The 27,771-nt window shown below is 40.3% G+C and overlaps 1 protein-coding gene across 9 annotated transcripts in view; it reads left to right on the top strand.

Moving 5' to 3' along the window:
- Nucleotides 1-27,771, top strand: part of LOC129030855 (myomegalin) — a 226,010-nt gene that overhangs the window by 6,706 nt on the left and 191,533 nt on the right. The window lies entirely within an intron of this gene.

Here is a 27,771-nt window from a genome sequence, read left to right as displayed (position 1 = left end):
AAATGATACCTACATTCTAAAGAGTCAATTCTAGTTGTACCAGCTTGACCTTAGAGAAAAGTAAGGGAATACAATTTTTATTTATCTTCTATTTGGTCGGAGTTAAGTATTTAAAACAGTAAGGTAGATCTCAGATCCACCATCATTAAAAATAAATAAATTAATTAATTAATTAATTAATTAATTAAATAGTAAAGTAGAAAGAAGAGACAAAGATCCAAACCTTTCAAAATGAAAAATGAATTTTAAATATAAGGTTATATTTTATTGCCTACTGCTGAGACCATCATTGCATAAATGAATAAATAGAACCAAATAGTCCAGGCACAGTGGCTCACGCCTGTAATCCCAGCACTTTCGGAGGCCGAGGCAGGCAGGTCACGAGGTCAGGAGACAGAGACCATCCTGGCCAACATGGTGAAACCTTGTCTCTATTAAAAATACAAAAATTAGCTGGGCGTGGTGGCATGCGCCTGTAATCCCAGCTACTCGGGAGGCTGAGGCAAGATAATCGAGGCTGAGGCAAGATAATCGCTTGAACCAGGGAGGTGGAGGTTGCAATGAGCTGAGATCACATCACTGCACTCCAGCCTGGCGACACAGCGAGACTCTGTCTCAACAAAAAAAAAAAGAACTAAATAAACTCTTCTTCCCCCACAAATTTACCAGTTTAGCCATTTTAAGTGTACAGTTCAGTAGTAGCATTAAGTACATTCATATTATTATGCAACAAGTACCACCATCCATCTCCAAAATTTTCTCTTTTTCCAAAACTGAAACTCTGTATCCATTAAACAATAGCTACCCATTCTCCCTCCCCTGCCTCCTGGTAACCACTATTCTACTTTCTGGCTCTATGAATTTGACTGCTCTAGCCACCTTATATAAGTGGGATCATATATTTGTTGTTTTGTCTCCAGCTTATTTCACTTAGCATAATCTCTTTTAGGGTCATCCACGTTGTAGCATGTGTTGTAATTACGTACTTTTTTGTGTGTGAGATAGAGTCTTACTCTATCATCCAGGCTGGAGTGCAGTGGCACAATCATGGTTCAATGCAGCTTTGACCTCTTGGGCTCAATCGACCCTCCCACATTGGCCTCCCAAATAGCTGGGATTACAAGCAATTTTTTTGGTATTTTTGTAGAGATAGGGTCTCACTTTGTTGCCCAAGCTTATAATGTACCTTTTAAAAGGCCAAATCATATTCCATTGTATGTTTATACAACATTTTATTAATCCATTCATCTGTTGATGGAAATTTCAATACTTTCCACCTTTTGCCACTGTGAATAATGCTGCAACAGATATGGATGTACAGATGTCTGTTTGTGTCCCTGTTTTCAATGCTTTTGCGTTGCAAAAGAAGAGGGATTATTGCATACATGGTAATTCTATATTTAATTTTTTGGAACGACCATACTGTTCTCTATAGCAGCTGCACCATTTTACATTCCCACCAACAGTGTACAAGGGTTTCAGTTTCCCCATATCTTCATGAACACTGATATTTTCTGTTTTTGTTTTTTTAAATAATTCCCATCTTAATGGGTATAAAGTGAAATATCATTGTGGTTTTGATTTGCATTTCCTTACTGATTAGTGATGTAAAAGATATTTTTAAAGTTTCATATTTACTGACATATTTACCATTTCCAATATTCTTCATTATTTTCATCTGGTATCATTTCCCTTCTGCCTGAAAAAAATTCTTTAATCCTTATTCTTGTGCAGATTTGCTGGTGGGAAAATTCTTTCAGCTTTTGTATGTGAAAAAGTCTTTATTTCACCTTCATGTTTGAAAGATATTCTTGCTGGTTATCAGGACTGACTACATACTTTGTGGGGCTCAATGCAAAACGAAAATGTAGACCCCTCTGTTCAAATATTATAAGAATTTCAAGTCATCAACAACAGAGCATTAAACCAAGCCAGTCCTTCTGAGTGCAAAGCCCTGTGTGACTACACAGGTTGTATGCACAAGAAACCTACTCTGCTGGTTATAGAATTCCAGGTGACTGCTCTTTTTTTCCTTCAGCTCTTTAAAGATGTTGCTCTGTTGTCTTTTTTTTTTTTTTTTTCTGAGATGGAGTTTCGCTCTTTTTGCCCAGGCTAGAGTGCAATGATGCCATCTTGGCTCACTGCAACCTCCACCTCCCGGGTTCAAGTGATTCTCCTGCCTCAGCCTCCTGAGTAGCTGAGATTACAGGCATGTGCCACCACGCCCAGCCAATTTTGTATTTTTAGTAGAGATGGGGTTTCTCCACATTGGTCAGGCTGGTCTCGAACTCCTGACCTCAGGTGATCTGCTCTCCTCAGCCTCCCAAAGTGCTGGGATTACAGGCATGAGTCACTGCTTCCGGCTTCTCTGTTGTCTTTTAATTTTCAAGTTATGCTCTCATTCTTATCCTTGTTCCTCTCTATATAATGTTTTTTTTCTCCTGAATACTTATAAATTTTTCTCTTTATCACTGATCTTAAGCAATTTGATTAAAATGTGCCTAGGTGTGATTACTTTCATGTTTCTCGTGCTTTGGGTTTGTTATGCTTACCGGATCTGTGTGTTTACAGTTTTCACTATACTTGGACAATTTTCAGCCATTATTTTTTCAAAAATTTTTGTTGCCTTTTATAACTCCTTTCCTTTAGGGACTTCAATTACACATATATTTGATCATTTAAATTTTTCCCATTGATCATTGATGCTCTGTTCACTTTTTGTCTTCTTTCTCTTGTTTTATTTTTGGATCATTTTTATTGCTATGTTTTTAAGTTCACTAACTTTTTCTTCTACAGTGTCTAATCTGTTGTTAATTCCATCCAGTGTATTCTTCATCTCAGATATTGTCTTTTTCATCTCTAGAAGTTTGTAACTTTCATGTATTAATTTTTTTCTTTTTTTTTTTGACAGAGTTTCACTCTTGTCAATGTCACGATCTCAGCTCACTGCAACCTGCAATCTCTGCCTCCCGGGTACAAGCAATTCTCCTGTCTCAGCCTCCTGAGTAGCTGGGATTACAGGCACCCACCACCACGCCTGGCTAATTTTTGTATTTTTAGTAGAGATGGGTTTTCACCATATTGGCCAGGGTGGTCTCAAACTTCTGACCTCAGGTGATCTGCCCGCCTCCTCCTCCCAAAGTGCTGGGATTACAGGTGTGAGGCACTGTGCCCCGCCCATGTATTAATATTTTACTTCATTTGATCAATCTTTGTTCTACTTTCTTGAACATTTGAAATACTATAATAACAGTTCTAACATTTGTTCAGTTCTGAGTATGTTTCTGGTAATTGATTTTTCTCTTCATTTTAAGTACTGTTGCCTGCTTCTTTGCACACCTGGTAATACTTTGATTTGGTACCACACAGTAAACATTTTACATATTGGGTGTTAGATAGTTCTGTATTCCCATAAATATTATTGAGCTTTATTCTGGGTCACAGTTAAGTTAGTTGGAAACAGATCCTTCTTGATCTTAAGCTTCACTATGGGGAACCCAAGCAACTTTTTAAAGATGATTAATTTTCCCCATTACTTGGGTGATACCCTTTTAAGTACTCTACCCTATATCTTGTTAATTATGAGGCTTTTTCTCACTTTAGCAGATGATGAAGCAAACTACTTCCAGCCTTGTATGAGCCAAGAGGATTGTTTAATCTGATTCTCTTGTGTGGTTCTTACCCCAACCTTGGTAGTTTCCTGATATACCGATCAGTACTCAGCTGAATATTCAGGGAGACTCTCCACAGATCTCTGGAATTTTCTCTTCTTTCTGGTACTCTTCCCCATGAACTCTAGCTGCCTTGGTCTTCTCAAATCTCAGCACGATCTCTTCAACTCAGGGAGATCACCAGGCTCTGCCTGGATTCCCTCTCTGTGAGCTCCCGGGCAGTTAAGTAGTTCAGTTGTATGGCTTACTTTGCTTGTTTCTCTCTTCTCTTGGATAACTTTCCTATGTTGTCTGATATCCAGTGTCTGAAAATAATTATTTTATATATCTTGTCCTATTTTTTAGTAATTTCTGTCAGGGGTGAAGGGGAATGAATACGAACCCTATTACTGCATGCTGTCTGGAAGTAGAAGTGTCTTTCTAGCCACGTTATAAATTAGTAATTTTCAACACTGACTACATATTGGAATTATCTGGGGGAGGTCTTTAAAAAGCTGATGTAAAGGCTTCATTCCAGACCAATTAAATCAGACTTTTTCAGATTGAGGTCTTAGCATCAGTGTTCTTTAAATGCACTACAACTTTTCTCATGTATAGCAGGGTTAAAGAACCTCCATATTAAAGAAAGGGTTGCATTTATAAATCATTCTGAGAAACTTTTGCATTCTGTCATTTCAACTAAGACACAGAGGCAGTTGGCTTTAATTTTTGTAGACAGTGTGGAATTATAGAAGGTTTTAAAGAAGAGTCTGGCAGACATAGATCTTTGTTTTAGAGTCGTAAGTGTGGCAACCGTGTGAGAGATGGGCTTAAGTGGATTGAGTGAAGATCACTGAGAAACTGTTGCAAGTGGTTCAGGGCCAAAGGTAATAAGGGCCTGAACACAGGCACTGGTATTGGGAATGGTGAGGAAGAGATAGGTTGGAGAATTTGAGTTAGAATTGATAGGATTTTTTTATTAATTGAGTGTGGGAAATGAGGGAGATGGTGGAAACAAATATTATTCTCCAGTTTATTACTCTAGACAAGTACACTCTGTCTAAACAAATTCCTAGGCCAGTCAGAGAGTGAACAGTAATTTGATTAACTGAGATAGATAATATGGCACGAGAAGCAGATGTCAGGGAAGAGAGAGAATTAATTTAGTTTGGGGTATCCAAAAGGACATATCTCATGGAACTGTCTCCTGACCTCTAGTTTATTCTGAATCATAGGACAGAGAAGACATTTAAAAGCATATCTTTTTAGTATACTGTATAATTTTGAACAGATTTATCTTTCTTCTTTTATTTGACTTAATATTGAAATCTGTTTATATCTTTTATTTTTTATTTTTTATTTTTTTTTTTGAGGTGGAGTCTTGCTCTGTCTCCCAGGCTGGAGTGCAGCAGCGTGATCTGGCTCACTACAAGCTCCGCCTCCTAGGTTCACGCCATTCTCCTGCCTCAGCCTCCCGAGTAGCTGGGACTACAGGCGCCCGCCACCACACCCGGCTAATTTTTGTATTTTTTAGTAGAGACGGGGTTTCACCATGTTAGCCAGGACAGTCTCGATCTCCTGACCTCGTGATCTGCCCACCTCGGCCTCCCAATGATCTGATTTTATGAGCATTGCATCATCAGTGCAACAACATAAAAGTAGAAAAAAGTGACCAGAACCAACCGGCCCCTTCTTGCTACCTAGATCCTGATTGCTTCCCCTATTCCTGCCCCTCCCTTTTCCTGCCCCTTCTGAGCCTGTTCTTTTGAGTCTTCAACTATTCCTTTGATTCTGTGGGATTCCTCTTCCAGTAAATCCTATTTTAAAAAATAGTGTAGCTGGAGTCTGTTCACTGATCTTTCCAAAATGTATATATGAAATGTCAGGCACAATACTAGGTGCTAGAATAAAATGAGGAACAAGATTATTGGATAAAGGCTGTACTTTCACAAGCTTAAGTTTAATGAAGTTGTAGTAGACCTGGTGAGGACGTAGACAGAAAACAAATAAATAAATATACAAATAAAGTGATTTCTGATATTAATAAAGTTTATTAAAAAATAAACTTCGTTAGAAAGGAATTAAAGCAGGAGGTGAAAGAACTGCAAAACCCCTAAGGTAGAAATAAGCTTAGTGTGTTTGAGGAAGAAAATGGCCAGTGCAGCTGGAGCATAATAAATAAGAGGAGGGGGCAGAGGTGAACCTGAGCCAGGTCGCCTGAGACCTCATAGGCCATGGTAAGAAGTGGATGTTATTCTAAGGACATTGGGAAGCCAATGAAGATTTAAAACAGGAACATCATATGATCTGAAAAATGTTAAAAAGTCACTTTGCTATTGGAAAATAGACCTTAGGAGGCCAAGAGTGGAAGGAAGGGAGCTGCTTTGCTGGCTATTGCAGTAAGTAACACCAATATGAGATCATAGTGATTTACATCATGGCGGTAGCAGCAGGGCTGGTAGGAAGAGAAGGCCTGGGCCTTCTAGCAGATAACTTGGTACCCTGCAGATCCTGAAAACAAAACCAACAAAGATGATAACTGGGGAATAAAGAGAGACAACTTCATGGTTGGAATCTTTATATTAAGTTTTGTTTGAAGCCTGTTTGAGGTTTTTTGTTTTGCCCTAGTGGAGGTTTTCTCCCCACTCATTATGAGGGTGGGAGTTAGATGGTGGGACAAAGAGATAGAGGTCACTCAAATGAAAAGGACCCTGGATAGTATTAAAAATATCTTCACACAGGGTTGCATATGGTGACCAAATGATGGTAGCACCCATGGTGGGAGGGGTAGCAGACATGGTGATGGTATTTCCCTAGAACAGGGGTCCCCAGCCCCCAGAGCATGGACTGGTACTGGTCATGGCCTGTTAGGACCCGGGCTGCAGAGCAGGAGGTGAGTGGCAGGCCAGTGAGCATTACCCCTGAGCTCCGCCTCCTGTCAATCAGCAGACCAGCAGCTGCATTAGATTCTCATAGGAACGCGAACCCTATTGTGAACTGGGCATATGAGGGATCTAGGTTGCCTGCCTCTTATGAGGATCTAATACCTGATGATCATTCCAAATCCATTCCCCACCCTATCTATGGAAAAGTTGTCTTCCTTGAAACTGGTTCCTGGTACCGCAAAGGTTGGGGACCACTGCCCTAGGACACTGTAACCTCTTCATGAAGTTGCCTGTTCTCTTAGATTTATTTGCTAGAGCAGCCTTATAACTATAGGTGATTCATACTAGGTCTCACAGGAGTTCCAAGTAGAATTCTGTAACGATTTTATATTCCTGACATCTCATGGCAGCAACATTATCATTATCACCATAATTACATATATAATTACATGCTTAATATTTGTTGAGTAAATGATAAATTCTAGGCCCTATCTTAAACATTTCATAAGAATAATATTATTTAATTCTCACTATAATTCTGTGAAAAAGATGCTATCGTGATCCCGTTTTATTGAGAGGTTAAGTAATTTGACAAGATCACACAGTTATGAAATGGTAGAAGTTGTGTTTAATTGGCAGGTGTTGATTTTCTGTTTCATGTGTATTAGAGTAATTGTTTTTGTGCATCTTGTATGTTTTTAAAATTTTTTCCTAGGTTTGCTTTTTGTTAAAAAGTAAACCAAAACAAAACAAATTAAGACTATAAAACAAAAACCTTTGGTAGAACTTGGACAAAAACGGTCTGGTCTTCAAGTTAGCATACCAAGTATGAAAATGTCATCTGTTTAAAAATACTAAGCTGCATGATAAAAATTTGACCTTGTGAAAATTTGCTTTCTAATTTATATGGCACACCACCTGAAGGCAAGCACAGAGAAATATATGACCTGTTTAAAACAGAAGGAAGTGTACCTGGGCACAACCAAGAATCTATCAAAAAAGCATCAGAAAGCTCCATATTAAGGTTAATAAAAATAGATGAACTGCACATTTCAAAGGAGAATCTGGGACACTATTCAAATAACAAAGACTTAAAGCAAGCTGGGTTCACTGCCCGGAGTAATAGGCACATGCATTTACAGAATGGGGGGATTTTGTCCACTGTACACATGCTCATTCACACTCACATCTAACCCTACAACATCAGCTCCGAGAAAGTGGATGCAATGAAGGAAATGTTAACATAAGCAGTAACCCTAGTGTACAAACAATATCAAATTTTAGATCCTTTTTGTCTCCATGATAGTCTAGTCTGTATTATCTTTTGGCTATATCAACCTTGACTTTGAAATCTCCAAATAAACATTTCAACCAAAATGTATGGCTGTATTGTAATTTCAGCAAGAAGGGTTTTCATTGTTTGCACATATCTTCAAAAAGAAAAAAAAAGTGTGGTTGGTAGTAATCAAAAGCACATTCTCGAGTGAGCATGCTTTGGTGGTATATTCTACAGACTGGGAAAGGTCCTATCACTCCCAAATTTTCAGCATACATCTAGTTTCCTGATGTGCAGTGTTAACAAACTGCTCTGACTTCTTTGTCTTTCTTTACTGTAGAGAGAATAATAGCTTCTTTGTGAATGGGAGAGCTGCGTCTCTAACTCCACAGAATGACCTTGGATTGGGGAAAGGTTCAGAAGTCTGTGTGTTTGTTACTATTACTATTGCTGCATAGCAAATCACCTCAGTGGCTGAAAACTGCAAGTATTTAGTACTCACAGTGTTGGAGGGTCAGAAATCTGGGAGCAGCTTAGCTGGTTAGAATTGCCTCAACTTCTCTCATGAGGTTGCAGTCAAGCACTCAGCTGGAGCTGCTGTCATCTCAAGACTTGCCGGGCACGGTGGCTCATGCCTGTAATCCCAGCACTTTGGGAGGCTGAGGCGGGTGGATCACTTGAGGTCAGGAGTTTGAGACCAGCCTGGCCAACCTGATGAAACCCCATCTCTACTAAAAATACAAAAATTAGTCAGGTGTCGTGGTGGGCGCCTGTAATCCCAGCTACTTGGGAGGCTGAGGCAGGAGAATCGCTTGAACCCGGGATGGGGAGGCTGCAGTGACCCAAGATCATGCCACTTTACTCCAGCCTGGGCGAGAGTGGGACTCTGTCTCAAAAACAAATAAACTAAAATAAAATAAATAAGACTAGACAGGGGCTGAAAGGTCCGTTTTCAGACTCACGCACATGGTATTTGGCAGGCTTTAGTTCCTGTCCACACAATAGGTCTACTTATAATACGGTAGCTTAGTTCCCCCAGCACAACTGATGTAAAAGAAAGAGAGCATGTATACTCAAAATGGAAGCCACAGTTGTTTTTGCTTTTTAAAAAATAATCTAATCTCGGAAGTAACATTCCATCACTGCTGTCCTACTGTATTCATTACAAATGAGTACTAGATCCATCTCAGACTCAAGGTGAGGGAATTACACAAGGGTTTGATGACCAGGGATCACTGGGGACCAACTTAGAGACTGCCTATTACAGTCTGCATCCATTACCTGAGCTCCTGCACACCAGAGGAGCAGCAGAATTAGTTCTCTCTTTCTTCTTCTGGAACAAGACTAGTACAAACTAAGCACAAAAGGAAAGGGGGAGTATAACCAGAGCTGAGGCTGAAGACTATGCCAAGCTATGTAAGCCTTGTTAAAGATTTTTGTCTATATCCTCAGAACAATAACAAACTCAGACTCTGCTTGCCTCAGTCATCCCTTCAAACATCCCTGGAAGACATTGCTGGCAGTGACTGGCCCTGGGGACTTCAGCTGTCTTCTTGCGTGCCTTAAAGGCTGAGGTTCACATCTATGGCTCCAGTGTCCTACCCGAGGGTAGGTTAAAAAAATGACATGGGTGACTCAAGACTAGAGAAGTGCCTGGCCCTGTGAGGCAGACATATTAATAGTTTGAGAGGCAAGAAGTCGGGCCCCAGGTTCCCACCATGAGGAACTAGGAAGCCATAGAAGGAAAATGCAAATGCCACACACCTGCAGGCGCCTGGCAGGTAGCATAAATATGTGAACCTGCTTAGGTGTAAGGGCATAGGGAATAGTGTTGGTGACTGTGACTGTGACTTTGTGGACCATTGACCGAACAAAATACATCAGTGAAGGCAAGTCTCTAGGATAGTACCACCAGCAGAGGGCACCTGCAGATGGTTTTCATTGTCACAAAATTAGGTTTGGTACTTGGGGATGAGCAGCTATTCACAGTGGAGAGGCTCCAGTTTGAAGTATCCTACACTACTTGAATTCACTACAGGCTGCATGGAGGAAGCAGCATGGCCACTTTGATTTCCAGAACTACCCGTAGACAATGTGAAAAGAAGAGTAGAGGTGAGCTGGATTTGGTTTTAGAGGTGAGTGAGCAGGTGCCTCCAAATGAGAGTTGGGGCTCAAGGTTTTCTTTAAAAAGACTCTTGAAAAATTGCACTCTAGTTACATTAGTGCCAACTCATGAGGTCACCTGTTCTTTTTTCCCTCTCCCATTATCTCCCCTTTCTACCCCATCCTACCCTCTCCCTGATGCCCTACACATCACAGAAAACTTGCCCTTGAGACATAAGACTGTTTGGAAGGAGGTTGGAAGAGCTGGCCTTGGCTCAGAGAGTTGCTTTTACCTTGTGGTATCTTAAAGGTGCCACCTGATGTCAGACCATTCATAACAGACAGAGAGCTGTTGCCAACAAGGTCAGCAGAACATAGCACTAGAGAGCACCAGAGGAGACACCTCTAAAGATGTGGCTTTTGGCACATCATCTGGGGATGAACAAGTTGGGCCTGGACTAGGATGAAGCAAGTAAGACACTCCCTGAATCATGAAAATGCAGGATCAGATCCTGTCTTTATTTAAAGTTTTGATATTTTGTTCATTGTGGATTTTTTTGCATTAATATTTTTCTAAAATATTGCATTAAAATATTATTTATCTTGATTACCAAGATTTTGGCACCCTTTAAACTTCGCACCTCAGGTGAGTGCCTTGCTCCTCTCATCCTAGTTGCAGCCCTGAATACCTTAACAGTTGAATCAAAGTGTGAACCAGTTGATCTGGTCCATCAGCACCAGACCCTTCTGGTTTTGATTTTTTTTTCCCTCCCTCTATCTCCTAAGAATGTACCAAAGCCAGCAAATAAATGATGCAATAATTCTCTTCTGTATACCACAAGCTCTGAGCTTGGGCCAGCTTGGGTATTTCTGTATCTCTCTGTCTGTTATTATTGTATCACATGCATAGCCTAAAACTGGGATACTTTTATCTGAATAAAAGATTATTCAGGTCGAAAGGAATTGTGATGGTTAATGTTGGATGTGTTTGTTCTTTTTAAACTGATATAATGTTTTGTTTTGGTTTTTGAGACAGCATCTGGCTCTTTCACGCAGGCTGGAGCACAGTGGCACAATCTCCACTCACTGCAACCTCTGCCTCCCAGGCTCAAGCCACTTTCCCACCTCAGCCTCCTGAGTAGCTGGGACTACAGATGTGCGCCACCACGCCTGGCTAAATTTTTTTGTATTTTTTGTAGAGACATGTTTCACATGTTGCCCAGGCTGGTCTCGAACTACTGTGCTCAAGCCATCTGCCTGCCTCGCCTCTGACAGTGCTAGGATTACAGGCATGAGCCATGGCACCCTACCCCTATGGCATTAACTCCTAAAGCCACTTGAACTTTGCAAAGATAAAGGACTGTTGAGTTTTGCTCATCTTTTGTCCAGAATTGCCAGATGTTTGATACGGTACTCAACAGCTTAGTATTTTGACATTTTATATGCTAAAATGAAAATGAAAACAAAAGCGAATACAGAACGTGAGATTTTTCTCATTAAAATTTCTTTCTCATGTGAAGCTTTCTGAGGCTGTATCTTGATATTTTTGAACCTTTGCCAGCTGGAAGAAAGGACAAAACAGCTGTTCTAAACTGCCAAGAAATTGGCTGGTGCATAGAAGCGGGAATTTGTCTTTGTTGTATATTTTGCCTTTGTCCTGGGAGTGATTATTTTGATCAGCACTGTTGGTTGTACAGATGTGAGCCAAATATCTAGCAGAGGGTAGCTCCTGATTTTAGTTAAGTAATTAACTGCTGAGACTTCAGATTATGATGTAAAGTGTTCTGCTTAATAGTGATAAAAGCTGACCTGAAAATGGTGTTATATTCTTTTTTTTTTTTTTTTTTTTTGAGACAGAGTCTCGCTCTGTTGCCCAGGCTGGAGTGCAATGGGACAATCTCGGCTCACTGCAAGCTCTGCCTCCCGGGTTCACGCCATTCTCCTGCCTCAGCCTCCCAAGTAGCTGGGACTACAGGCGCCCGCCACCACGCCCGGCTAATTTTTTGTATTTTTAGTAGAGATGGGGTTTCACCGTGTTAGCCAGGATGGTCTCGATCTCCTGACCTTGTGATCCCCCTGCCTTGGCCTCCCAAAGTGCTGGGATTATAGGCGTGAGCCACCGCCCCCGGCCAAGGGTGTTATATGCTTTTACATAATACAGTTATTCAATGATTTTAAATATTCTTAGGAGATACACATTAAGTATTTAGGGGTGAAGAATCTACATCTTACTCTCAAATGGTTCATCAAAATAATACTAACGATTGTGTCTGTGTGCTTGTGTGTGTGTGTGTGTGTGTGTGTAAAGAGAAAACAAATGTGGCAAAATGTTAACAATCTATGAAGCAAGTGAAAGATTTACAGGACTTTATTGTGCTAGTTTTACAACTTTTCTATATGTTGAAAATTTTAAATTTTTCAAGCTGGAAAGTTAAAAAAAATCAGTGTTACTTTTCACTCATATGTGTGTATGAGTGAAAGTTGTTATATATGGCTTCAGGGACCAGCTAGTAAATGGCATGATACAAGAAACAAAGGCAAGGACCATGGCTACATATGGCTATCTTGTCCTTAGAGGTATTTTTTCTTTTTTTGAAGAGACAGGGTCTTGCTCTCTGTCACCCAGGCTGGAGTGCAGTGGTGTGATTACAGTTCACTGTAGGCTCAACTCCTGGGCTCAAGTGATCCTCCCACCTCAGCCTCCAGAGTAGCTGGGACTAGTGGTTTGCACCACCATCCCTAGATAATTTTTAAATTTTTTTTTGTAGAGACAAGATCTCGCTATGTTGCACAGGCTGGTTTCAAACTCCTGGCCTTAAGTGATCCTCCTGCCTCAGCCTCCTGAAGTGTTGAAATTACAGGCATGAGCCACTGAACATGGCAGCAATATATTTTTTTCTAATTCAGAATCCAATCCAAGATCTGAACTAGGATCATGCATTCCATTTAGTTATTGTTATCTCTATGGATTTTTAAAGCAGTCTGGATTGATTGACACATGCTCCTTTGACTTGTACTGGAACGCCCCGTCCTGGAAAATGACTCAGATTTTAGTGATGGTGTGATTGTCATGAATGCCTTGGAAGCTATTTATGAATTTATTCCAGTATTGTTTCTGGTCCCAGAGATGTATTTATTGACCCTCACATCAGTCCCTTCAATTTTTGAGATCTGATATCTATGTTCAAATCAAGGAGAATTATTCATGTAATTCACACAAGTCTTCCCTTACTATTCCAACCCCCTTTCCAGAAATTTACATACCATATTTCTTGCATGATTTCCCCCTCCCAACGTCAGATACAGATAAATAGTGGGTGTTGAAAGGATAGAGGGGATTGTGTGAGTAAATTACCACCAGCTGTCTGAAGGCTTGGTTGTAATTTCTTTCCTTGAGGTTTGAGGTTTTTGTTATAGCTGACAGACAAGGCTAACCATTGAAAGGGATGGATCTGAATAAACACACACACACACACGGTTCACAGTAATTATTTATTGAATGAATGAATGAACGAATGAATGAGATAATGCATCAGAAATACTGTGTATATTTTAAGGCATTGTCCCAGTTGTCTATTCCTGCATAAACACACACACACTTCCTCAAGACAGATACAAGATGGGGGAAATGTCCACCTTTTCTGCTCCCTAGACCTCCAGCCAGCAAGTGAGGAAATCCACTTATTCAGCTTCCTTGCCAATGCTTTGGTCTCACATGATAAATCAGAAAGATGAGAAATGGAAAATCTGGGTCACCGGCCTAGCCCTAGGGAGCACTTTGGAGCAGAACTGAAATTAAAATTCATGACTTCTACACAGTATTGGAGTCCTGCCTGGTATGTAAACATTAATGAAAAATAGCTATGATTTATAGAATGCTTAAAATGTGCTAGACAATGAATTAAAAACTTTTCATATATTAGCTCATTTTGTTCTTACAGTGGCCCTATTAGGTAGTTATTATCATTAACCTTGTTTTACAAATGAGGAAGCTAAAGCACAGAGTTTAAGTCATGTCCAAAATTGCATGGTTGGAAATTGACAGAGGAGGAGGATTGGAACCCAAGTCCCTGACTGTAGAGCCAGTAATCTTAACTGCTCTGTTGTAATGCCTGCCAGCAACCTCAGCTGCGCTGCACTGCTCTTTCAGATGAGTGGGACCCTAGGCACTCACTCACAGGAGACCGGGAATATTTTTCCTTCTACCAGTGAAAAATAAAATTGTTTTCATCAATACTGTTTTTAAGTTAATTTTTTAATTGACATATAGTAATTGCATATATTTATGGGGTACAATGTTTTGATATATGCATATACTGTGGAATGATGAAAACAAGCTAATAATTTTTTTTAATTTTAAATAAAAGCACTGTATTTTGCAATCCCAATGTATGATAAAATTTTATATTGCTAGCATACTTCAGTACTCTACTCAGATGCTACCCTCTTTAGAAAAACTTCTCTAGTGGAATTTAATTAATCACTCCCTCCTTCATGTTCTGCTTGGTGTGTACCTTTATTGTAGCACTTTACCCGATCTGGTTTGTATTATGGTTTGATGAATGGTTGCCTGGCTTTCCACACTAGATTTTAACACTGGATTTCTACACTAGATTTTAGCAAAGCCTAGCACATGCTCTGTGTTTGTTTAATTAAATGAATGAAGGTAACCACATTGTCCTTGAGTTTTACCAACTGTGGAAATAAAATTAAGTCCCATGAGCATTAGCTGCCTCTGAACTCCTACCTGTTCTCTTAGGAAATTAAGTCCCTTACAAATTCCCCTGTACCCTACAAATACTTCTGCTTTTTCCAAGAATCGTTTTGTCTTCTAAACTGCTCCTGGTCCTGATTTTGGTTGTTCCGAGTCACAGCTGGCACTTTGCCTACTATGTATAGTCTTCAGAGCCACACATCCTTCTCCAAACCATCCTGCCCCACTCCACTCCAGCTACTGAAGGGCAGATCTGTTCATTCTTTTTTTATATATATACGTTAAGTTTTAGGGTACATGTGCACAATGTGCAGGTTTGTTACATATGTATGCATGTGCCATGTTGGTGTGCTGCACCCATTAACTCGTCATTTAACATTAGGTATATCTCCTAATGCTATCCCTCCCCGCTCCCCCCACCCCACAACAGGCCCCAGTGTGTGCTGTTCCCCTTCCTGTGTCTATGTGTTCTCATTGTTCAATTCCCACCTATGAGTGAGAAGATGCAGTGTTTGGTTTTTGTCCTTGTGATAGCATGCTGAGAATGATGGTTTCCAGCTTTATCCATGCCCCTACAAAGGACATGAACTCATCATTTTTTTATGGCTGCCTAGTATTCCATGGTGTATATGTGCCACATTTTCTTAATCCAGTCTATCATTGTTGGACATTTGGCTTGGTTCCAAGTCCTTGCTATTGTGAATAGTGCCGCAATAAACATACGTGTGCATGTGTCTTTATAGCAGCATGATTTATAATCCTTTGGGTGTATACCCAGTAATGGCATTGCTGGGTCAAATGGTATTTCTAGTTCTAGATCCCTAAGGAATCGCCACACTGACTTCCACAATGGTTGAACTAGTTTACAGTCCTACCAACAATGTAAAAGTGTTCCTATTTCTCCACATCCTCTCCAGCACCTGTTGTTTCCTGACTTTTTAATGATCGCTATTCTAACTGGTGTGAGATGGTATCTCATTGTGGTTTTGATTTGCATTTCTCTGATGGCCAGTGATGATGAGCCTTTTCTCATGTGTCTGTTGGCTGCATAAATGTCTTCTTTTGAGAAGTGTCTGTTCATATCCTTTACCCACTTGTTGATGGGGTTGTTTGTTTTTTTCTTGTAAATTTGTTGGAGTTCATTGTATATTCAGGATATTAGCCCTTTGTCAGATGACTAGATTGCAAAAATTTTCTCCCATTTTGTAGGTTGCCTGTTCACTCTGGTGGTAGTTTCTTTTGCTGTGCAGAAGCTCTTTAGTTTAATTAGATCCCATTTGTCAATTTTGGCTTTTGTTGCCATTGCTTTTGGTGTTTTAGACATGAAGTCCTTGCCCATGCCTATGTCCTGAATGGTATTGCCTAGGTTTTCTTCTAGGGTTTTTATGGTTTCAGGTCTAACATTTAAGTGTTTAATCCATCTTGAATTAATTTTTATATAAGGTGTAAGAAAAGGATCCAGCTTCAGCTTTCTACATATGGCTAGCCAGTTTTCCCAGCACCATTTATTAAATAGGGAATCATTTCCCCATTTCTTGTTTTTCTCAGATTTGTCAAAGATCAGATTGTTGTAGATATGTGGCATTATTTCCGAGGGCTCTGTTCTGTTCCATTGGTCTATATCTCTGTTTTGGTACCAGTACCATGCTGTTTTGGTTACTGTAGCCTTGTAGTATAGTTTGTAGTCAGGTAGCGTGATGGCTCCAGCTTTGTTCTTTTGGCTTAGGATTGACTTGGCAATGCGAGCTCTTTTTTGGTTCCATATGAACTTTAAAGTAGTTTTCTCCAATTCGGTGAAGAAAGTCATTGGTAGCTTGATGGGGATGGCATTGAATCTATAAATTACCTTGGGCAGTATGGCCATTTTCACGATATTGATTCTTCCTACCCATGAGCATGGAATGTTCTTCCATTTGTTTGTATCCTCTTTTATTTCATCGAGCAGTGGTTTGTAGTTCTCCTTGAAGGGGTCCCTCACATCACTTGTAAGTTGGATTTCTAGGTATTTTATTCTCTTTGAAGCAATTGTGAATGGGAGTTCACTCATGATTTGGCTCTCTGTTTGTCTGTTATTGGTGTAGAAGAATGCTTGTGATTTTTGCACATTGATTTTGTATCCTGAGACTTTGCTGAAGTTGCTTATCAGCTTGAGGAGATTGTGGGCTGAGACAATGTGGTTTTCTAGATATACAATCATGTCATCTGCAAACAGGGACAATTTGACTTCCTCTTTTCCTAATTGAATGCCCTTTATTTCCTTCTCCTGCCTGATTGCCCTGGCCAGAACTTCCAACATCATGTTGATAGGAGTGGTGAGAGAGGGCATCCCTGTCTTGTGCCAGTTTTCAAAGGGAATGCTTCCAGTTTTTGCCCATTCAGTATGATATTGGCTGTGGGTTTATCATAGATAGCTCTTATTATTTTGAGGTATGTCCCATCAATACCTAATTTATTGAGAGTTTTTAGCATGAAGCGTTCTTGAATTTTGTCAAAGGCCTTTTCTGCATCTATTGAGATGATCATATGGTTTTTGTCGTTGGTTCTGTTTATATGCTGGATTACGTTTATTAATTTGCATATGTTGAACCAGCCTTGCATCCCAGGGATGAAGCCCACTTGATCACGGTGGATAAGCTTTTTGATGTGCTGCTGGATTCAGTTTGCCAGTATTTTATTGAGGATTTTTGCATCAATTTTCATCAGGGATATTGGTCCAAAATTCTCTTTTTTTGTTGTGTCTCTGCCAGGCTTTGGTATCAGGATGATGCTGGCCTCATAAAATGAGTTAGGGAGGATTCCCTCATTTTCTATTGATTGGAATAGTTTCAGAAGGAATAGTACCAGCTCCCCCTTGTACCTCTGGTAGAATTCAGCTGTGAATCCGTCTGGTCCTGGACTTTTTTTGGTTGGTAAGCTATTAATTATTGCCTCAATTTCAGAGCCTGTTATTGGTCTATTCAGAGATTCAACTTCTTCCTGGTTTAGTCTTGGGAGGGTGTATGTGTCGAGGAATTTATCCATTTCTTCTAGATTTTCTAGTTTATTTGCGTAGAGGTGTTTATAGTATTCTCTGATGGTAGTATGTATTTCTGTGGGATCGGTGGTGATATCCCCTTTATCATTTTTTATTGCATCTATTTGATTCTTCTCTCTTTTCTTCTTTATTAGTCTTGCTAGCAGTCTATCAATTTTGTTGATCTTTTCAAAAAACCAGCTTCTGGATTCATTGATTTTTTGAAGGGTTTTTTGTGTCTCTATTTCCTTTAGTTCTGCTCTGATCTTAGTTATTTCTTGCCTTCTGCTAGCTTTTGAATGTGTTTGCTCTTGCTTCTCTAGTTCTTTTAATTGTGATGTTAGGGTGTCAATTTTAGATCTTTCCTGCTTTCTCTTGTGGGCATTTAGTGCTATAAATTTCCCTCTACACACTGCTTTGAATGTGTCCCAGAGATTCTGGTATGTTGTGTCTTTGTTCTCGTTGGTTTCAAAGAACATCTTTATTTCTGCCTTCATTTCGTTATTTACCCAGTAGTCATTCAGGAGCAGGTTGTTCAGTTTCCATGTAGTTGAGCGATTTTGAGTGAGTTTCTTAATCCTGAGTTCTAATTTGATTGCACTGTGGTCTGAGAGACAGTTTGTTATAATTTCTGTTCTTTTACATTTGCTGAGGAGTGCTTTACTTCCAACTATGTGGTCAATTTTGGAATAAGTGCAGTGTGGTGCTGAGAAGAAAGTATATTCTGTTGATTTGGGGTGGAGAGTCCTGTAGAGGTCTATTTGGTCCACCTGGTGCAGAGCTGAGTTCAATTCCTGGATTTCTTTGTTAACTTTCTGTCTCGTTGATCTGTCTAATGTTGACAGTGGGATGTTAAAGTTTCCCATTATTATTGTGTGGGAGTCTAAGTCTCTTTGTAGGTCTCTAAGGACTTGCTTTATGAATCTGGGTGCTCCTGAATTGGGCGCGTATATATTTAGGATGGTTAGCTCTTCTTGTTGAATTGATCCCTTTACCATTATGTAATGGCCTTCTTTTTCTCTTTTGATCTTTGTTGGTTTAAAGTCTGTTTTATCAGAGACTAGGATTGCAACCTCTGCCTTTTTTTGTTTTCCATTTGCTTGGCAGATCTTCCTCCATCCCTTTATTTTGAGCCTATGTGTGTCTCTGCACGTGAGACGGGTTTCCTCATCACAGCACACTGATGGGTCTTGACTCTTTATCCAATTTGCCAGTCTGTGTCTTTTAATTGGAGCATTTAGCCCATTTACATTTAAGGTTAATATTGTTATGTGTGAATTTGATCCTGTCATTATGATGTTAGCTGGTTATTTTGCTCTTTAGTTGCTGCAGTTTCTTCCTAGCCTCAATGGTCTTTACAATTTGGCATGTTTTTGCAGTGGCTGGTACTGGTTGTTCCTTTCCATGTTTAGTGCTTCCTTCAGGAGCTCTTTTAGGGCAGGCCTGGTGGTGACAAAATCTCTCAGCATTTGCTTGTCTGTAAAGTATTTTAGTTCTCCTTCACTTATGAAGCTTCATTTGGCTGGATATGAAATTCTGGGTTGAAAATTCTTTTCTTTAAGAATGTTGAATATTGGTCCCCACTCTCTTCTGGCTTGTAGAGTTTCTGCCAAGAGATCAGCTGTTAGTCTGATGGGCTTCCCTTTGCGGGTAACCTGACCTTTCTCTCTGGCTGCCCTTAACATTTTTTCCTTCATTTCAACTTTGGTGAATCTGACAATTATTTATCTTGGAGTTGCTCTTCTCGAGGAGTACCTTTGTGGCATTCTGTGTATTTCCTGAATTTGAATGTTGGCCTGCCTTGCTAGATTGGGGAAGTTCTCCTGGATTATATCCTGCAGAGTGTTTTCCAACTTGGTTCCATTCTCCCCGTCACTTTCAGGTACACCAATCAGACGTAGATTTGGTCTTTTCACATAGTCCCATATTTCTCAGAGGCTTTGTTCGTTTCCTTTTATTCTTTTTTCTCTAAACTTTTCTTCTCGCTTCATTTCATTCATTTCATCTTCCATCACTGATACCCTTTCTTCCAGTTGATCGAATCGGCTCCTGAGGCTTCTGCATTCATCACATAGTTCTCGTGCCTTGGTTGTCAGCTCCATCAGGTCCTTTAATGACTTCTCTGCATTGGTTATTCTAGTTAGCCATTCGTCTAATTTTTTTTCACGGTTTTTAACTTCTTTGCCATGGGTTCGAACTTCCTCCTTTAGCTCAGAGTAGTTTGATCGTCTGAAGCCTTCTTCTCTCAACTCATCAAAGTCATTCTCCGTCCAGCTTTGTTCCATTGCTGGTGAGGAGCTGTGTTCCTTTGGAGGAGGGGAGGCGCTCTGATTTTTAGAGTTTCCAGCTTTTCTGCTCTATTTTTCCCCATCTTTGTGGTTTTATCTACCTTTGGTCTTTGATGATGGTGACGTACAGATGGGGTTTTAGTGTGGATGTCTTTTCTGTTTGTTAATTTTCCTTCTAACAGTCAGGACCCTCAGCTGCAGGTCTGCTGGAGTTTGCTGGAAGTCCACTCCAGACCCTGTTTGCCTGGGTATCAGTGGAGGCTGCAGAACAGCAGATACTGGTGAGCAGCAAATGTTGCTGCCTGATCGTTCCTCTGGAAGTTTTGTCTCAGAGGAGTTCCCGGCCATGTGAGGTGTCAGTCTGCCCCTACTGGGGGGTGCCTCCCAGTTAGGCTACTCGGGAGTCAGGGACCAACTTGAGGAGGCAGTCTGTCCATTCTCAGATCTCAAGCTGAGTGCTGGGAGAACCATTACTCTCTTCAAAGTTGTCAGACAGGGACATTTAAGTCTGCAGAGGATTCTGCTGCCTTTTGTTTGGGTATTCTCTGCCCCCAGAGGTGGAGTCTACAGAGGCAGGCAGGCCTCCTTGAGCTGCAGTGGGCTCCACCCAGTTCAAGCTTCCGGGCTGCTTTGTTTACCTAATCCAGCCTAGGCAATGGCAGGCGCCCCTCCCCCAGCCTCGCTGCCGCCTTGCAGTTTGATCTCAGACTGCTGTGCTAGCAATGAGGGAGGCTCCGTGGGCGTAGGACCCTCGGAGCCAGGCACGGGATGTAATCTCCTGGTGTGCCGTTTGCTAAGACCGTTTGAAAAGTGCAGTATTAGGGTGGGAGTGACCCGATTTTCCAGGTGCCATCTGTCACCCCTTTCTTTGACTACGAAAGGGAATTCCCTGACCCCTTGCACTTCCCAGGTGAGGTGATGCCTCACCCTGCTTCGGCTCACGCTGGGTGCACTGCACCCACTGTCCTGCACCCACTTTCCGACACTCCTCAGTGAGATGAGCCCGGTACCTCAGTTGGCAATGCAGAAATCACCCGTCTTCTGCGTCGCTTACGCTGGGAGCTCTAGACCGGAGCTGTTCCTATTTGGCCATCTTGGCTCCACCTCAGATCTTTTCATTCTTGGATATACAACAGTTTACTTGGACAACCTGGGTAGTCAGGAACATCCATCCAAGCCACACTTCTGCCTATTAGGTTCCTCTGTTGCGCTGAACAACAATTTGAATTTATAAATTCTATTGAACAGTTTTTCATCAAGTGAAACTCCAGTTTCATTGTATCTGGGAACTTGCTTCTCTTACTGCCTATTATTTAATCTTTCTAAGACTCTGTTTTCTCTGCTATAAAAAAAGGGTTGTCTTGCTGGGATGCTCCCTTGACATGCTTCACTTAGCTTTATTGCCCTTATCACCATCTGGCATATTGTAGTTATTTCTTTACTTATTATCTATCTAAACCAGTAGATTGTAAGCTCCATGAAAACAAGGTCTTTGCTGGCCTTTTTTTAAACTACTGTGTCTCTAGAATAAAGAGTAGTGCCTGACACATAATGGTTCACAGTAATTATTTATTGAATGAATGAATGAATGAGATAATGCATCAGAAATACTGTGTCCATTTTAAGGCATTGTCTCAGTTGTCTATTCCTGCATAAACAATCTACCCCAAAATTCAGTAGCTCAAAACAACGATTTTGTTGTATCTTATGATTTTGTGGGTCAGTAATTTGGACAGGTCTCAGCTGAGCAATTTGTTTTCCCCATGCAGTATTGACTGGATCACCTGGTGGTATTCAGTGGAAGGCAGGGCTGCTCTGGAGGTCCCAGGTAACTTCACTCATATTCTGTGCCTGATGCTTTTGAGGACTGCTGGTGGCCTCAAGACCCCTCCTCTCTATAGCTCCAGCAAGGTAGTCGGATTTCTTTCATGGCAGCTCAGTATAACAAAAGGGTTAGTGGAAACTGCAAGGTTTCTTATTGCCCAGGTTCAGGAGTTCATGGCCTAGAACTGCATTCTATTGGTCAAGTAAGTCATGAAGACCAGCTTAGATCCAAGGGAGGAGAATTAGATTCCACCTCTGAATAAGAGAAGTAGCAAAAAATTTGTAGCCATCTTGAATCTACCACATTCCTTTTCCTCTGGCCACAGACATTATTACCACAAGCAAAATAAACTCACACTCTCCTAAAGCCCTCAAAAGTTTCCTGACATTTATTGCATGAGCCTAGAAGTCCACTTTCTCACCATCTAACTCAAATACAGGTGATGATGAGGCTCCTGGCACTCAGCTCCTTGAGTATAGTTCCCCTTGATCTGAAGTCACTGGGGCTCTCACACCCAAGAAACAATGAGAGAGATAGGATAACCGTAACAGACACTCCCATTCAAAGAGTCAGAGAACAGAGGCATACAGTGGTCAGTAGTCCACAGCAATTTTGAAATCTAGCTGAGTACATATTACCAGTTCCTTGATTAGGGCCCAGTCCTACTCCTGGGAATGATTCCCTCTGGCTCTCCATCAGTTCTCTGAGCTCTTGGTTCCATTCTTCGAGTCATTCTTCTTTTTCCCTAAGAAGTAATCCTTGTTTTTGGCTGGGTAACTTTCTCAGCCTGCTTCTCTGAGGCAGGTTGAGGGTCCAAAGGCATCTTTTCACTCTGTACTCTCTTCATCCTTTTCAGTCAGTCCATGCAGGTATAATTCACTTAAAAATGTTAATGCATCTTATATACTAATTGATAACCAACTCTTCTAGGCAAAAGCCACACCCACATTTCATTGTGAAGTCAGCTTTTTCACCTTGCTTGGACTACCTGTGAGTCTGATGTGGGATAACAGAACCTTAAAATTCTTAGAAACTCTTTTGTCCAGTGGAGAGGTACGTTGCCCAGGATTGTAGAGGGCTTTTTGTTTAACCGAAAGGATATATGAGGCACCACCTTAATCGAGGTCTTAATCATGGGTCTAACTGTCACATCTTGGAATTTATGTTTGCCCTGAAGCCATTTCTTATTTTGAAAGCTTTTCCTGTCTAGAGAGATTGAGGATGAGAAGCAGTTTGATGTTTGAACCCAGCAAAGTCTACGGCCATGCCGCCCTGAATGCACCCGATCTCTTCTGAACCCAGCAAGTCCTGCCTCTTTATAATTCCTCTAAATTCTGCTTAAAAACCAAATGGCTCCTTTTTTAGCCCACTTTTATTATTATTTTTTTTTTTTAGCAATACCTTATAATAATGTGGCTAAAATAAACCTCTTTGTACTTTTGAAATTCTGCTGAAAATCTCCTTAGCCAGATCTTCCCATTCATTGGGCACCTTTTCTATTTTCCCACATTATCAAAGACAAAAACTTTCTGCGACTACATAACACAGGTCATTTTTTCAGCCACTCCCCATAGTATTTTCTTTACTGTCCTTCAGTCTCTCCAGCAGTCTCCTCGATGTCCTTCCAGTATTCACTAACATTTTTTCTTGGGGCCTTTCTAGCTTCTGTGGCACCCAGGTACAAAGTCATTGCCATTTGTTTTCAGTTTTTGTTATAGCAAAAGTCCACTTTCAGATACCAAATTTAGTTCCAGTTATCTACTGTTACTTAGTAAACTACTCCAAAACTTAGCACAATAAGCAATTTATTGTATCTCATCATTTTGGTAATCAATAATTCTAGCATGGTTCAGCAGGGCAAATTTATTCCATAGTGGCCACAGTTAGGGTTGCTCAGTTGTGTCCAGCTGATGGAAGACTGCTTCACACATAATGCCTGGCACCCTGATGGGAACTGCTTGTCGTTGTGCTCAGCTAGGCCCCTCCCCTTGTCATGTGGTCTCATGGCCTCTGCACATGGTTTATCTAGCATGGTAGTTTGACTTATCCAGCAGCTTAGGCCTTAGAAGATATGTCCCAAGAGTCTCACATGGAAGCTACAAGGCTTCTTACTTACCTAGCCTGGCCAGTCAGACATCTCTTCTGCTGTATTCTATTAGTCAAGTAAGTCTCTAAGGGTAGCCCATACTAAAGGGAGGAGAATTAGATTCCACCTCTCAATGGGAGAAGTAGCAAGTAATTTGTGGTCGTCTTTAATCTACTGCAGACACTGTATCCTTGATCTCAGAATGATGCCTCTTTGTCTGGAAAGGACATTTGTTTTTTAAACCCAAGGTTAGAGAGACAGACATGGAGCTGTGATGGATCAAGAAGACATCATGTTCTGACTAACCAAGAGATCACAGGGATCACTGAAGTGACAGATGTTGCAGACATATTGTCCTCCTATCTAAGTCCCAGCGAATGTTACGTGTCAAAATCAGGGAAACAGTATGCAAAATGGTTAGGCAGGCCATTCTGAAACAAAACTGATTGGTTTCAAATCTCAGCTTTGCCATCGATCAGCTTTGTGAATGTAGGCAGTATAATTTACCTCCCTGTGCTCCACATTAGTCATTTGTAAAGTGGGCATTAACTAGAGCCTACCTCAAAAGACTGCTGCGAGGATGAAAAGAGTTAGTACACACAAAATTGTTAGAGGAGGATCTGGCAAAAATACATTAGACATAGCTATTTTTATTATTGATGTATAGATTAGGCAGTAAACTATATCAACATCAATAGTCCTTTTTACCCAGAAACAAGTTGGAGAGAAGAAAAGGAAAATGAATTTTAAAAACTGAATGAAAGGTAAAAGTATCATTGGAATATTTGGAGCTGACTGTAAAGACTGTGACACCTTCTGATTTTTTGTCCCTTATCATCAATTCAGGTATTCCCTGAAGCACAATCAGTTGACCAAACTAAGAGCAGTGCCTTCAGGAAAGAATAAAATGAATAGTTTAATTTATCAACATCATTTACCCAGGTTATTTGAGTTCTAAGACAGAAAACTGAGAGCAGACACACACATAACAATCCTTGGTTGCAAAATGGAAATAAAAAGCAATGTGTTAGGCCAGATTATGCTCCAGTAATAAATAATCCCCAAATCTCAGTAACTTAAAACAACAAAAATGAATTTCTTGCTCATTCTACATGTTCAATTAGGGTTAGCAGGAAGGCTCTGACCATCACAGTAACTCAGGGACCTAGGTTGATGAAAGCTTCATCTTATTGATCTTCAAGAATCAATAAAACAGTGGAAACTGAAAAGGGCCAATTATGTACTAGCTCTTAAAAATGTCTGCGTTCTTCCTAGAAGTGACCACATGAGACTTCCTCTCACGTTTCAGCCAGCAAAACAAGTTACATTTCACTGTTCAAAAGCCATAGCTAAGTTAAAATGGGATGAGGAAGAATAAAGTTACCATGTATCCACAAGGAGAAAAGCTTAACAAAAAGCAAGAAAGGAGCACGTATAGTGACTGGTGGATTGCATTATTGTTCCACAAATATTACTCTCCCCTCCTGCACTCTGTGGGCAGACTGTACTTTTCTGCACCAATGACTTTGGACTTGGCCATATTACTTACTTTGGTGAATGGAAAATGGCAGAAGTGAGAGTGTGCCAGTTCTGAGCAGAGACCAGTCATCATGAGTCTCTGCCAACTCTCTTGCACTCCTGCACTCTGCCACAAAAATGACAGACTTAAACCAATCCATACCTAAACTATAGATCCTTGAGGGAGAAATGGATGTATGTTGTATAATATTGAGATTGGGGAGTTCTTTGTTGAGCAGCATTGTTTCAGCAAAAAGATGACTAATACAGTGACTCAACACAAGGATTTCATGAGACTGGCTACTACAGATATGGTTTCCAAGAAAGGATATGAAATAAGACCTTACTAGCTAGTATTCTAAGAAATGTAAAGCAAAATGAGATGGTGTTACATTATTCATATACTAGCTAGATCTAGAACTAAAATATAACTATCCAATTATTTACAAATTAAATAAGGAAAAAAATTAAAAGAATTTCTAGTGCTCTTGAGGCTAAAATAATAAAATTAGAAAGTCCTTTTATCCCAGGAAAATTGTCTTTAGTCCATTCCTGCTGCTATAGCAAAATAGCTTAGACTGGATCATTTGTAAATAATAGCAATTTATTTCTCACAGTTCAGAAGGCTGGGCCAAGATCAAGGTACTGGCAGATTCAGTGTCTGGAAGAGCTTGCTCTCTGCTCCCAAGATGGCTCCTTGTTGCCACAGACGCTGTGTCCTCACATAGCTGGAGGGACAGAGGACAAAAGGGACCAGAGCAATCCCTTCAACCTCTTTTGTAAGAGCACTAATCCCATTCATGAGAGTGGAGTGTTCATGCCTTATCACTTCCTAAAAGGCCCCACCTTGTAGTACTATAACACTTGGTATTAAGTACCAATGTATGAATTTTGAAGGCACACATACATTCAACCATAGCATAATTCAAAAAAGGAGAATGATAAAGGCAGAAAGCTCTTCATTAAGGCATTATTTATAACAGTCTAATATCAGAAACAGTGTAACTATGCAATAATAGAATATTTTAAGTAATCTATGGTTCTACTAATATTATAAAATATTGTACAATCATTAGAATAATAACTATGAACTTTCCCTAAAAACATGGACAAATATTTACTAAGTGAAAGAAGGAGAATATAAACATATACCTAAGCTGTAATCATAATTATGTAAATAGATATTTAATATATATAGATAATGACTAAAGGGAATTTGGAAAAATTTAAACATTTGTGCTGTAGCAGTGGTTATTGGGTGAATATTTTTCTTCTGAAATCTAACACAAAAAAATTGTTCTTTTGACAATAAGTATAATTTTTAAAACAACAAGGAAATTTCTCTTCTCAAGAATATACCCATGTGTGTAAGAGAGAGTTGGTGTTTGGATTAAAAGATGCATTTTTTAAAGAGTGGGAAAAAATGCAACACATTTTTAATATTGGAGACCCCTGGGTATTCTGAGTAATCTATATAACTTTCTGTATTTTTCTAATGTTTTTACAATGAATGTGCTATAAACTTTTGAAAAAACTTATTTTAAAAATACATGAGCATATTTTCTAGCGTCACTTCTGAGACCCCACAGCTCACCTAGTTAGTGCTATCATTTCTTGAATCCAGTGAGCTGCCTGTAGACAGAGTTCCTCTCCACAACTCGGTAGCCCATAATTTGATTTGAGACAAAGCTAAATATAGCCCCAACTTTGGTATGAAGGATGGAAATCTGACTCTCCCTGCCTTTTCTTCCCCCCCATCAGAGGCAACAGGATATTCTTTTCAAGACAGGTGGCCTGTGAGCCTTGTCTAAGATCAAACTGGACCTTGAAATTTTTCCTGGTAACATTTTGAGCTCTGGAGCAGTGTGGTCCTACCAATAAATCAAGTGTTGGAGGAGCCTAGACTAGGGGCTTTTTAGTCAGTTCTGCTAAACCTTCAAATGTTTTGTTATCCTCCCCTCCCCACCCCTACTTTGTACTAGTATGTAGGGGAACCAATCCAAGAGATAACAGACAGATGACAGGTTCCCCCAAGGACACAGACTCCCCACAGTCTCACCAATACCCAGGCATGCCAGGTTCTTCCTGAATTAAATGCCTAGGAGGCCTGAAAGAATAAATTTATCCTGGAGAAGTCTTGTGGGTCGTATCTTTAGAAATTCAGGGAACATATCTCTGGGGCCATCCAATGGAGAACACAGCCTGTATCAGAACCTTAGCAGAGACTTTGGGCCTTTTGGGGTCTCAAATTTATCATCTTTGAAACAAGTACAATGAAATTAACATTGCCACATATGGGCACTATAAAGCCTTTTGCAAATTAAAAAAAGGTCAGTGATAATGCTAATAATAACAGTGATTATGTCATTTAATAAAACGGTCTTATTTGAAAGCTAAAAAGGAGCTTCAGGGC

Source organism: Pongo pygmaeus, chromosome 1, assembly GCF_028885625.2.
Source record: "Pongo pygmaeus isolate AG05252 chromosome 1, NHGRI_mPonPyg2-v2.0_pri, whole genome shotgun sequence".
Taxonomy (NCBI): Eukaryota; Metazoa; Chordata; class Mammalia; order Primates; family Hominidae; genus Pongo; species Pongo pygmaeus.
The sequence above is the reverse complement of the archived record's forward strand: the minus strand, read 5'-3'. Positions and strand labels throughout refer to the sequence as shown.